Raw genomic sequence first — 14,906 nt, forward strand, 5'->3', positions numbered from 1 at the left:
AAAAGCATTTATCGGTCAAAAGCTCATCACTAAGGAGAATACAAGTTGTTTTGGAGGAAGAGGATTGTGAAGTAACTCGATGCAAAACCATATACATATATAAGCATTTATATGTCTCATCTTGACATCTATATTTCGTAATTTTAATTTTGAAAATCATTCCATAATTTTAATTTTGAAAATCAAGTTACAGGTGTATCATGACTGGTGGGGTTTTAGCTCATGAAATGATGCATGCACCGTTTGGAATTCAAGGTCAGCCTTAATAATATTACTATTAGCTTCGTAGCAACTAGGGGTTTAGCTAATGAAATGATGCGTGCATGGTTTGGAATTCAACGTCAGCCTTATAATTATTATTAATATTTATAAGCTTAGTAGCAATTAAATTCGATTCCTCTCTATCATTTCTTGCGTCCTCTCTTTTTCTTTCAATCTGTCACGGCGACGACTCTGCAATTCTGCCGTCTATGCACGCGAACTGACATAGCTTCGCGCCATAATAATCGCGCCGGAGGGCTGGCTCTCCGCCGCCGGAAGCCTGTGATCGTCAGATGCTCCGGTCAAGAATTGCCGAGCTCAGCGGTGGCTGTTGGTGCCCAATTTGACGCGAAACAATTTCGGCATAACCTGATGAGAAGTGATAATTATAATCGGAGAGGATTTGGCCACAAAGAAGAGACTATAGAGCTCATGGATCAACAGTACACAAGTAAGATTTTCATTTTTTTGGTTTAAATTAATTTTTTGTTACTGGATTTTCTTTTGTTTATTCAGTAGGAAATGAAATTATTTTTACTTAAATTTCTTTATTTTGACTCATAGAGCCGGCTTTAGCCAATTGGGGGTCTTGCTAAATTTTATTTTAAACCTTCTTACATTAAAATATTAACTCTCACAAAAATATCAAATAGCTCAAAAAACTTTAATAGGAACATCAAATAACTTAAAATTCAATTACATTCAATAATATCTTGAATTACACAACAATTATCAACAAGATCCAAAAATAAAAAATAAAAAATAGTGGGAATGATATCTAATTATTTCCACTATAATATTAACTAGTTTTGTCTTCCACAAATTCCATCTCCTTAAGATACTCTAAACCTTCTTCAGCCACAACCATAGTCTCTCCCGTTCGTGAACTTTAAATCATTGTTCCTACCTACTATGATCCTTGTTGCAAGCCATCAATGATGCAAATTACTAATCAATTAAATTTTATTCTTCTTGCTTTTTGAGATGTAAAATTATCAATTAAAATCTTATATTCTAATTTATCTAACAAATCTTTCTCAATAGCTAATATAGTTAATTCATTTAATCTTTCTTGTGATGTTATTGTTCTTAAATAAGATTTTAATAACTTTAATTTAGAAAAACTTCTCTCAGCAGAAGCAACAATTATAGGTACTATTAATAATATTCTACAAGCAACAAATGCATTTGGAAAAGAATCTATTTTTAAAAAAATATAATTAAGCATATCAAATAGAGTATTTCTCAATATGTAAGACTTCTTTTAAGACTCTTAACTTCGAAAATAAATCTAATCCATCAATATCAGAAAACATATCATATTTCAAGGCATTTTCAAGATTAATACAACAATTTTTTAGACTTTCATCATTTAATGATTTTAATTTTTCAAAAATAAATAAAAATCCAAAAATATTTTCATAGAATTGAAACTGCTCATCTATTGGTGATTGAAGAAATAGCTTGGTCTACTATATACAAGAAATCAATTCTAAAGGAATCTTCAGGAAACAAAATTTTCTCTTCACTATTATTCTCACCAAATTTATTTTTTGCAAATTATATGTTTTTCATAAAATTTGGGTTCTATTTCCATTTCATTTGCAATCTCTTTAGTTGAAATCATAGCAGATACAAAACCATTTTGTCTATAGTTTTCAAATAAAGATGTAAGACCTTTTAGTTGGTTTATGGTAACATCAATTTGCATACCAAATAGTCATACCTAACAAAAATTCAAAATTTTCCAATTTATATGTTGCTAAGCATTTACTCCACTTTTTATTATAGGATATTCACTAATTTCTGCAAATTCAAGTAAAGCACCTCTAATTTGGGGAGCTTGAAATCTTATTACTTTGACACTTTCTATGTGACTCTCCCAAGTGATTCATTATTCAGCTTAATTTATACTTCCTAAATGGATAGATTAAATAATAAAAATTAAAAAATAATGAAATTCGTGTATTTTTTTTTTTTACAATTTTATTGAATGAATTTTTTTCTTTTAACAATTTTATTTAAGAAAGCTGGATCAATCAAAGATTTATCTTTTTATGAACTCATCATCACTTTGTGATTAACACATGTTAAAAGAGACTTTTTTGAAATCTTAGTGTTTCTATTTGGAGTTAGTGTTATGCGGTGATGATTTTTACTTTTGTTGATTTCGTTGAAAATTCTTTCAGGTGATATTATAAAGAAATTGAAGGAGAATGGATACGAGTATACGTGGGGAAATGTTACGGTGAAGCTGGCCGAAGCATATGGCTTTTGCTGGGGAGTTGAGCGTGCTGTGCAGATTGGTTATGAAGCAAGAAAACAGTTTCCCGATGAGAAGATCTGGATTACCAATGAAATAATCCTTCACAGTCCATCTCTTAATAAGGTCTTAAAAAAAAAAAAACCAATACTTCTTTTATAATATTTTCAATTGATGAAACTGTTACGCTCTTTGTTTCAATCATGATTTGATTCTTTTATTACTATATTCTACTAAAATGATTACTGAGGCTCTTAAGTCATACATGGCAGCGGTTGGAGGAGATGGAAGTTAAAAATATACCTGTTGAGGAAGGAAAGAAGCAATTTGATGTGGTAAATAAGGGTGATGCTGTGGTTTTGCCTCCATATGGGGCTCCGGTGGAAGAAATGGTGACTCTGAATGACAAGAATGTGCAGATTGTTGATACAACATGCCCTTGGGTGTCAAAGGTACCTTTGGCTGAGACGGATCAGCCGTTACTATGATTATTCATTTGCTGGTTATTTCTTCAATCCCTCATTCACTATTTCTTCAATCCCTCATTCCCTATTCATGTTACATAATATATACAATTTTAATTTTTTTTTGTGAAGGCCTGGACCACGGTTGAGAAGCACAAGAAGGGAGACTACACTTCAATTATTCACGGTAAATATTCTCATGAGGAAACTGTAGCAACTGCATCTTTTGCAGGGAAGTATATCATAGTCAAGGATATGAAAGAGGTATGTTCAGAAGGTGGATTATATTCTATTTTTTGGAGAAACTGTAGAGCGATATTAGGAGATATTCATTGGAATGTTTTTTTCAATTATGATTTAATCCAGGCTGAATATGTGTGTGATTACATTCTTGGGGGTGAACTTAATGGCTCTAGCTCAACAAAAGAAGCATTCCTTGATGTATGAGTTTTGTCGCTTATTTGACCGTGAATGTCGACAATTTTTGGGGAGTTCTGCAGATATTGATATAGTTATTTGCTTACCTACAGAAATTCAAGAAATCTGTTTCAAAAGGGTTTGATCCAGACATTGACCTGGTAAAAGTTGGCATTGCAAACCAAACTACAATGCTCAAGGGTGAAACAGAAGAGATTGGTTAGTTGCACCATAATGCTGATGTCACCCCACCTGTTTCCAAGAAAGTTTGGCTTCTGGTATTTGAGCAATTTTTCATTGTTACAGGAAAATTAGTAGAGAAGACCATGATGCGTAAATTTGGAGTTGAAAATGTCAATGAACACTTCATAAGCTTCAACACAATTTGTTATGCTGCACAAGTAATTTCTTCTTCTAACTCATGGCTTTTCCTTTTCAGATTTTTATAATTTTGTGTGTCATAGAACTTCCTGTCCACTGCATGTCTTTTAACGATCTTTATAAAACCCAGAATTTTGAACCTCGATATGCCAAACCTAACAACATACTTGACCATTTGTTTTCAATGACCGAACTGCTCCGCCCGCAAGAGTGCAATACTCAGCCACTAGTTAAACAGCTAGTTGTGCAACATTCAGTTGCGTTCAGTAAAATTTAAGCTAAAGATTTTGGTTTCAAGTTTTGCAGGAGCGGCAAGATGCAATGTATTAGTTGGTTGAGGAAAAGATCGATCTTATTTTGCTTGTTGGCAGGTGGAACTCGAGCACTACCTCAAGCCTTCAAAAGATTGCAGAAGACCGTGGAATCTCCTCATACTGGATCGACAGTGAGAAAAGAATAGGTCCCGGAAACAAAATAGCACATAAATTAATGGTACGGGTGAACATATTGAATTTCACTTGCATCAACAGAGTAATTTTAAGTTTCAAATTTCTTTATTAATTTCCTGTGCTATGTTATTATAGCATGGTGAGCTGGTGGAGAAAAAAATTGGCTGCCGAAAGGACAGATCACAATCGGTGTAACAGCCGGTGCCTCCATCCCAGATAAGGTAATTTCTGTAGCATAAAATTTCTAAATATAGTTTTACTTACTTTGACTTTATTTTTTCATTCTTAACGTCTAATTTACCATGCCACAACTAATTACATCATTTTCGTCTGCTCATGGTAAATTTTCTAGCTGTTTAACTTAAAGATTGTTATAATTTTCCTCTCTGTGTTTTATCCAGGCAGTTGAAAATGTCCTTAAAAAGGTGTTCGAGATCGAGCGTGAAGAAGCCTTGCAATTGGCGTAAACTGAGGTCCAAACGTACATATTATCAATAAATTTCAATGTGATTCTCAATTAGATATTGTAAAATTATAAACACAACCCTCTTCTGAGTCTTTTCTTAGTGCCCATGTGATCTGAAATTTTTAGTTTTTGTGTAATATGATGTTAGTGATTGCAATTTCTAGCCAGGATAATAGAACGATAAAAACCCCTGTGATTATCGTTCAAGCCCCCGCATGCAAGCATGCATACATGACTTCATGCATGATATTGCCCATTGCATGCAAACGTGACTTCATGCATGATATTTTGGATTCCTGCATTGATATACACTACAAGAAAAACTATTTTTTGTGATTGTTGAATACAGGCAAAACAAGTGAAATGCCGCTGCAAATGCGTTTTTTCAACGGCTTAAGGTAGTCGCTGGTTGTCGATAATAGCTTGGGTAGAAATACTTTTTTTCCGACCAGCCGTTGTAAATATGCTTTTTTCAAGCGAAATTAGTCATGGAAAAATGATAAATGCTTATCAGAAATAATATGGACAGACAACTAAAGAAAAACTTTTATGATCACTTTACGCCATCGAAAATATTATTTTCAATTGACTCTCGGTAGCTTTTGTAATAGCAATTTCGAATAACTATGAGCATTGGAAATAAATTAGTTTTGAGGGGCAAAAACAGCCAAAAAAACTAGATTATGGTTGGAAATACATATTGCTCTAACTGATTTTGCAATCGAAAATACTATATATTTGTCGAAATAAGTAATATTTGCAATTGAAGTGTTCCGTAGTTAGAAAAGTAATATTTTCGACGGCATATCTTTGTTCGAAATTAATTTCTTTTAACAGGGATATACAATTGAAAATAATTTATATAGTTGAAATTTATTTTATTAATTGCCACTGACAATTGGAATAACAATTGTTTCAACTGTCTAATACAATTGTAAAGAACATATTACTATTGAGAATAGATTTTATTCAACAAACAGTATTATTAAAATGAATGAATTTTATTAAACAATTCAATCGAAATTGTCAGCATTCATACTGTCCAAAAAATTTTCATAATAAAAAAATGAAGCACTATTATAGTATTTCAAATGCCATAAATCATATGAATATCCAATATCGTCAAAACCATCTGAATCAGCATTAGCATCGTCTTCTAAATCACCATAACCATCACCATGTAAATTTGCATCACCATCCTCCTCTGAATCAGCATCACCATTGTCATCTGAATCATTACCACCACCATCATCAGACTGTGCACCACCACTATTTTCAAAATTTACACCACCATTGTCATTTGCATTCAATTTTCCAGTTGGATCCTATATAGAAAAATTAAATGAATGTTTAAAATAATTAAGTGATAATAAATTATGTAAATTAAAAAAAATTGAAATTGAAATGAACATTATACCATTGAAGAGGAAGCCACAACAACTTGAGAATGAGATTACTTTGCTTCTAACTCTTCCACTTTTTTTCTGTACAATAGTCAATTGCTCTTGCACTACTTTCAAAGTACTCAACAAAAACTCCTCACGTTGTATGCATTTCTCTTTGTTGCATGGTTGGCTTAAAGTGGATCCATATACATCTTTAGTTTTGAGGCCTCCAAGAGCATGACCATGCTTAACACCTCATGTCACATTAAGATATATATCTCATTCTTTTCTCAATGGGACCTCATCAGACGACTCATTTAATTCATTACTCTTTGATATCATTTGTGCCTTATCAAAATATGCACACTCATATTGTTCGAATTAATTGTATTGAACTAAAAGTAACTAGATCAACTATTAAACATGCTTAGAAAGATAATTTTATCTAGTTTCTAAAGAATTTTACAGAATGAAATTTGGGCTTCTATTTTTAAAAGATATTCAGGATACATTGAACAAAGTTCATAACTGACGGGAATGCACAAGGCCAAAAGTTTTCAAGATCATCACTCCTATTGTTCGAATTAATTGTATTGAACTAAACGCAACTAGATTAACTATTATATATGGTTGAAAAGATAATTTTCTTTATTTTCTAAAGAATTTGACAGAATGAAATTCAGACTTTTCTTCTTAAACATATTCAAGATAAATTGAACAAAGGTCATAATTAACGAGAATCAGCACAAGGCCAATTGTTTTCAAGATTATCAGTCATATTTTTCGAATTAACTGTATTGAACTAAAAGTAACTCGATCAATTATTTTATATGGTTAGAAAGATAATTTTGTCTAGTTTCTAAAGAATTTTATAGAATGAAATTTGGACTTCTCTTTTTAAAGATATTCAAGATACATTCAACAAAGGTCATTATTGAGAGGAATAAGCAAAAAGCCAAAAGTTTTTCAAGATTATCACTCATGTTATTTGGATTAACTATATTAATCTAAAATTAATTAGATTACTTATTATATATGCCTGGAAATATAAATGCCTCTAGTTTCTAAATAACTTTACAAAATTGAATTTGGATTTCTCTTTTTAAAAATATTTAAGGTAGAGTCAACAAAGGTCATATCTTTCAGCATCTGCACAGGGCCAAAAATTTTTAATTAACTGGATCGATTCATCAAGATTTAATGACAAGGCTGCTGTCCCTAGAAACGTCTTTGAGTTAAGAGTTTAATTAATTTTATGATGTTTAATTTGGAGTTCTATACATCAAGTTATGGCTAAATGAATGCTGAATATTCAGATTCAAAAAATAACAATAAGATACTACTCATTGGGTCACATATTTGAATGGCTTATATTAATTTCTTTTCTCTTCTAACTCAAAGTACAAGCAAAATCAGTAACAAAATTAGGCAAAAAAATTAAAGAAAAGCAAGAACATATGAATGATACAAAAAATTCAGTGAAATATATTCTTTAATCAACTAACATTTAACATACAAGCAAACTATGAAGTGAATAGTTTTTACCTTAAGATGCTGATGATCCGACAATTGCTCTGGTGGAAGAAAAAAATTTGACGCTGCTTCTGGGATGATGGTTTCACAATTTTGCTCCACTGGAAGAAAACAAATTTCGAAACAAAAATTAAAATACGCCCATAGATGATGCCATGTACATGCATGCCTGAGCTTGTTAGACTTTAATCAATACTGCAACCATTCCCATATTTCCTTTCACATGTATTTGCATCAAAATCATGATCATAAACAAACTGTATTTTCGTTGAAACGACTAACACAAAGTTACAAACAAAAGTCTAGTTCCGAACAAGAATTTCACAGAATAAAGAAGTTTATCAAGAGGCAAAGCCAACAATAATTATAGATAAAAGAAACCCTAGACATATGAAAACGTTAAGAAAGGAAGAAAAAAAATCTTACGGGGTATAGGAAAAAATAAGTTAATTTACCTGAGAGGATAAATTCTTGAATTCAGTAATAATTGATCTTAGGGTTTCTCAAGATGAAGTAATGAAGGTGTTAATGGACTGAGTTTTCCATGATGGAGTAAAACTGAATGAAGGGCGTGCACTTTTTTTTTTTTTTTTGATAAAACAATTTATGATTTTTTACAATATAAAGCAAGGCTTTATCACTTATTATTTTCTTTATGGTGGTACGCACGTTTTTGGCTTTTGTTATAATCTTCTTTTTTTAATTTGATTTTTTCATTAGTTAAGATAAGGCATTTTCTTTAAATGATCAAACTTTTGATTTTAAGTCAGATCAGAAGTCCAATTAAATTTTACTTAGTCTAGCTAACCTATGTTTTTAATCAAATTGAACTTATATATTCTCAGTTTCAAGGGAAAAAGAGGTCCACCAAATTCAACTCATTCTTTTCTAGTTTTATCTAGCTTTTAATTCAAATTTCTAAAATCAAACAAATGTTTATTTAGTCTAATCAACATATATAGTTAATCTTATCTATATTTTAAGATTAAACTAATTTATATTTTTTTTAAAATAGGTAATTTAGATTTATTATAATTTATTCTTCAGCTTATTTATTTATTTAATTAGTCATATGAATAATTGAGTGTGTATCACAATATATATTTCATAAAACATAGTCTCATAACTATATTATATGCTCTTTATTAATTAGGTATGATAATATCTTCAAACTTTAAATGGTAAACTTTATAAAGTTACCGGTAGACAATTAATGTAACTCCTTTATTATTAGTAGAAGTTGCTAATCATGTAACTACAAGATATAACATAGCCAATAATAGTATATAAATCATGTGACTCCCTTCATTGTGTGTTCCCTCTATGAAGTAAAGTTCACACATTAACATACATGTTTGAAGATTATATGTTTAATATCTACTATGAAATATTGAATATGAATATTGACGACATAAAACAAAATTACAAAGTTCATGTTAACATATTTTATTAATCAAAGATCATTTGCATTGAGACTATTTACTAAAATCTAATTTTTCTCTGTGTGTATCTATATAACTCAATCTATAATATTGTACATTAACAGATATCCAACAGCCAAAGATTATGGTTCGAACATTTCTTATACTCTCATTCTTAACATTAATCTCAAATTTTTATTCCAATGTTTATTTTATATTTAAAAGTAAATTGGACAAATTAATCATTGTATAAAAGCTAACCGAGTGATAAAAACAATATAAAAAATAGTTATATTAATGTACCTCAGATATGTCTTAGTGGGTGCTTAAGTATACTATGATCATGAAAATTATATTAGTGATTAAGTTAATAACTTCAAAATATATGGTCAATTTATAGGAAAAATAACAAAGACCTATTTAATGTAGTTGGCTCCTTATACTCATGCTATCATTCAGTAAATATAAAAATATATATTTTAAATTTATATTTACTATTACATTTTCTATTAATAATCTAATTGGTTAGTTTTTGGCAATGAAAATAATTGGTCAAGAGTTCAAGTCTAACAAAATATATTTGAACATTTTTTTCATATTTAATACTAATAAATAACAGTACGGCGCTATCTTCCCCCTTAAACTAATCTTATTAATTTCGTACTATTTCGATCAATTGTATGGCCTAGTTATAAATATTAATGTATTTTTTATAATGACTAAAAGTCCTCGAAAATAGTGATTTATTTCTACCACAAGTTTGGTAAGTTGAAAATATAATAAGTGAAATTGTACTACGTAATTAATTATAATTGTGACTACCTTGATATTTGGTAAGAAAAAAAATCAAAGAAATTAATTATAATTTTAGAAATAATCACCAATAATTAATCCTCACTTATACTATTATTCATACTAATGAATTTCATATTTGATATATTTGAACAGATAGAAATTGTGAGGCCCTACTTTCCTTGCATAATCTTATTTTTGGCATCTCATCTACCTAAATCTTTTTTCTTTTCTTTTTTTTATCCTTTTCCTTTAATCAACGGAAATCTTAAAAAAAGAAAAACGGGGCGTTCACTATTTTGTAATTCAATTTTTTAGGGTAAAAATGTCAATATATCTAGAACTGGGACTTTAAAAAGATAACACGGGGGTGCTAATAGCAGCTCTCTTACCTAAAATGAATTAGGCCCAATGGTTTCTCTCATCCAAAATCTTGTTTTTACTATTATTATTAAAAAGGCCTGGAAACCTTACTTGTGACAACCCCGTCACAAATTTAACATATTACAGGATTCTGCTAGCTATGTCCTGATTTGTTTCTATCGATCATTCAGTGAACAAACAATTGAACACGTGTCCAATGTTGGTGCCCAAAGTTGAAATGAGGGCTAATGAATTTTTTCGACCAGTTTTTTTAATATTCTGTCATTGGGATAACTATTTTTATTTATTGTTATTGCATTTGTGAACATTGATTTATTTTTTTTCTTTTATAAGTTATGTGCTCTATAATCCCATTCTATTTCATATGACAGGTGTTAATTAAATTTTCTCCTTAGGCAGAGTTTAGATTTTGGTTTAGTTAATGTTTTCAATTACAATCATTAATGATAAAAATCTTAAGATTCAATGAGAAAAAAAATACTGCCTGTATATGTATCTTTACATATTTGTGAACTTATGAAAATCTCTTTAACGTGTTATTGCTTTTAATTCCATGCACATGGAAATCAAATTTTCTAGATTAAAGTTTATTCACATTAATGACAAAAAATTAACTCTATGATTTAATTTCCCCATTACCGTGACGTTTATCTGCGCCACTATTATTGATTTTTGCCTTTTCTGTCGGATTATTATTACTTAACAAAGTCTTTAAAATGTCGATAAACATTTTTTTCCAGGGCCAAATTTGTTTACTAGTAAGTGGTAAATTTTGATCCGATTCATAATTTAATTAGCTTCTTTTAGTTTGCTGATTAATTGTGGGATAAAATTTGTTTACTAGTAAGTGGTAAAATTTGATCCGATTCATGATTTAGCTTCTTTTAGTTTGCTAATTAATTGTGCGATTTCAAATATCTTAATTTTTTTTTCTCCATCGAAACTCGATCGTAGGAATCATATGAAGATTCTGTTTGAAATTGAGGTATTGTAACTTTTAAGATTCTGTTACTATAGAAAAAAATTGTAATTATGAAATAAAAGTTAGTAGTATGTAGTAAATATATTTAAATAATAATTTTAACAAAATTATTAAAGATATAATAGATTTTTTATCATACAAGTGAAAAATCATATTAACATAACTTTCAATCTATAATAGCTAATGTTTACTACATACTTTAATACTGCAGCTTTTAAGTTACAATTGTCCAACTTCAATTCCAAACAGACCCGAAATCAATGATATCGAATTGGCTACACAACTTTCTGCTCTTGATCTCAATGTGCACGGAAAAAAAGCATGGAGAAGTTGCTAACTAATCACTATTTTTTTTTTGCTAATTAATATTTTTATTAGCTAATGAAAACATCAGCTAATCAATTAATCATTATATATATACATGCAGTTGCAAAATGAAGATGAAGAACTTGCTAGAGCTATCAAAGAAAGCCTCAAAGTCATCTTAAAATTCAAAAGGCAGTGAGTCATAAGAAAATTAAGTTAAATTTTTTGATAAATTGAAGAATTTTTCACAATTAATTATTAACTAAAAGTTAATTTTACATGAAATTTTTGAATAAATTAATGACTTCACATTAATTGATTGTTCCACGCCTTGGTTCACGTCTAGAGAAGCTCTAGTACAATAGATTGTGATGTTTGCAATAAGGAGGTAAGTATATATATATAACATGTTAAATGCAGGGGAAAATGACACCAATACTCTCAAATTTTAAAAATAGATACATCAATCCTCTCAAATTTGATCCACAATAGTTGACGCCACGCATGGTGCTTGTCCATTCTCATTTTGTGAAACTGATCATGCCATCATGCAAACTTTTAAAAAATTTAATATGTTGGATATTCCGAACAAATGAAAAGTACTTAACAGTGAGCTCTACGTATCCATTTCTGGAATATCAGAAATCTAATAGCACATTTGGACAAGACTGGTGGGGTCTAAGTGTCATTTTCCTAAAATTAATTTGTTTCGGTTCAAATTTCAACAATACTAAAATATTATTACTTTTTCCAACAGTTATAGCCAAGCATGAATTATTGTGACCCTGAGTTTAGGAATCTGCGTTTTTGCTACGACCATTTTAGTGATGGGACTCCAGTCTGGGGTCTAATGCGTTTGAGTCTTAATAAGTTGACGACTTCAATTTGGGTGCATTTGATTGAAGATGTATGTATGTGTGTGTGTGTGTATATATATATAAGACGCATATACACTTCAAAATTTTAGAAAAAGAAAAAAAATGTTTCTATTTTTGACTTCGGATTAAAAGGAAAACATATACAATAAAATTTAAGATTTAAATCTTGTTCATACCAAAGTTAATTTTAATAAAAATAAAATTCTCTATGTAGTGTAGTGATCGAATTTACAATATTTTTATCTCGGTGATGATCGAACAATCAGGACTAATTGTTATTCTACATCGATCAAATATACACAACCAATTGAACCTCTTCTAAATAATGTGCTGAGATGAAAAAGGCATGAAAATTGAGGAGCAAGTTCCCGTTTTCTCGGTCACAAGAATTAAGATGAGGAGACATGCAAGTCAAGGCTTGGGGTAACTATTTCAATATATATCAATGATTTTATTCATTTTTTTTTTTTTTTTTGCATTATTTTACGTGGAAAGAATTTAAAGTCATTATATTAATTCAATTATGCCAAAATAAAAATCTATTATTGAGGTGTAATACTTTTACAGGTTAACTATATATTTTTTTCTTTTTTGGTCTTTACCGCATATAAATGATTTATGATTAGTGTCGGAGCCAATACTATTCTTTCTTTCCTTGTTTAGCATTCTATTGGATTCTATTCCAAATTAAAGTGTTTATTTAAACTGAATTATATATGTATTGACCTCTTACTTTCATTAAAAGAGAAAAATTTGAATTAGTATTTAGAGATTTCGAGCTACTACTTACATATGTTTGTATATATTTTGCTGTAAATGAGGGAAATATTTTCGAAATTTACTTAAACCATTATCTACTACTTGTGTAAACAGCCTATTCATCCAAATGCCATAGTATTTGGACTAACTCATGTACTTCCATATGGTAGTGTCGATCTCCGAAGCGTAAGTCACTTTATCAATTTATTTTTTCTTTAATTTCTTGAAAATAGTATACATATGTAGATGTCATCTTATTCAAATGTTTGTAAACGAACTTGAAGTGAAACCATAAAAAACAATGTTATTTGATAACAATCAAATGATGCTTTGGATTAACTTTTCTTGCATTTAATAATGCTCCCTCATTTTGTCGGTGACTTTTTGTAAAAAAATGTTCCGTGGGTTTATCATAGAATTAAATAAAAGGATGATATAAAAAATGAGACAAAGAGAATTTATGTGATTTATCACTTGGTTTACGTCCATGAATATAAAAGGAGTAATTTTTTACTATTAAATCAAAATTATAACAAAGCCTTTTTTTTCGTCTAACTACTTGCTCGTGCCCCCATGCATCAAGTGTTCTTTATTTATAATATAGTTCCAATTTCTTAAGTTCTCCACGATTCCTTGTTTTGATTGGCTTTTATTACTTAATTTAGAGTTTCATCCAATATCAGTATCATCTCCATCTAAACTTGAGCTTCATCTAATATTAATACTTATTTTCAGCATTTTCTCCCTTTCTAATTGGGTTTAGGTTTTAGGAGCTTCTAGATTCTTTTACTGGTCTTAGATAATGCTTCCAACTACTTGATCCTAGTTGTTGGATTTAGTAGCTAGGCATTCTTTTAATCATACTTACCTCCCACAGTTGATTTCTCATGCTATCATGTACCCGAGCTTAATTGACTTTGTAAGCTTCCTACTGAGCTTGCATGCTCCCATTCTCACGTGCTCTTATGCTCATGTGCTCGCATGCTCACATGCTCTTGTTCTCTCATGAAGTTGAGTTTAATTGACTTATTAAGCTTCCTACTGAGTTTGCATCTCTCATGGTCTCATGCTTTCATACTCTAATGCTAGCATACTTATATGCTCTCATGCTTTCATATAGTTGAGCTTAATTGACTTATTAAATTTCCTATTGAGCTCTCATGCTCCCATGCTCACTTGCTTTCATAGTCTCATACTCACATTATTTGACTTGTTACATTTCTTCTTTGAACAATATTAAAATATAAATTTTTTTTGTTTATTTTAATTGAATCCGTATTTTAAAAGACATGGACGATTCTTATTATAAGATAACCGCTAATCTGCATATATATATATATATATATATATATATATATATATAATGTAGGATTTTAAAGTGTGGGAAAGTATGAGAAATCTTTAAAATCATACGGTTTTAAAGTGTTAACTTCATAATGCTTTAAAACCATGTAATTTTAAAAATTTCTCGTACTTTTTCGTACTTTAAAATTTTAGACCAGAAAACTACTCTATATATATTATATGTATTGTTAGGAAATTGATGGGTGAAGTAGGACCACAACTAAAATGAAATTGAAAGGAAAAAAAAAAAAGAACAACAAGCAGAAAGAGGATACCAGGAAATTACGTGGTTCGGTTTTAGCCTACGTCCACAGGCGAAAACAGAAGAAAAATATTTTACTAGTGATACGAGAATTACAAATATTGTAATATTTTGGCTCACTACCCAGAACCCCAATACACCCAATCTCTCACTCACTAA

General features: G+C 29.9%; 1 pseudogene; it reads left to right on the top strand.

The window, feature by feature from the left end:
* The first annotated feature begins 226 nt into the window (after positions 1-226).
* LOC102625949 (4-hydroxy-3-methylbut-2-enyl diphosphate reductase, chloroplastic-like) lies at positions 227-4,908 on the top strand (annotated as a pseudogene).
* The last annotated feature ends 9,998 nt before the right edge of the window (positions 4,909-14,906 follow it).

This window comes from Citrus sinensis, chromosome 8 (assembly GCF_022201045.2).
Source record: "Citrus sinensis cultivar Valencia sweet orange chromosome 8, DVS_A1.0, whole genome shotgun sequence".
Taxonomy (NCBI): domain Eukaryota; kingdom Viridiplantae; phylum Streptophyta; class Magnoliopsida; order Sapindales; family Rutaceae; genus Citrus; species Citrus sinensis.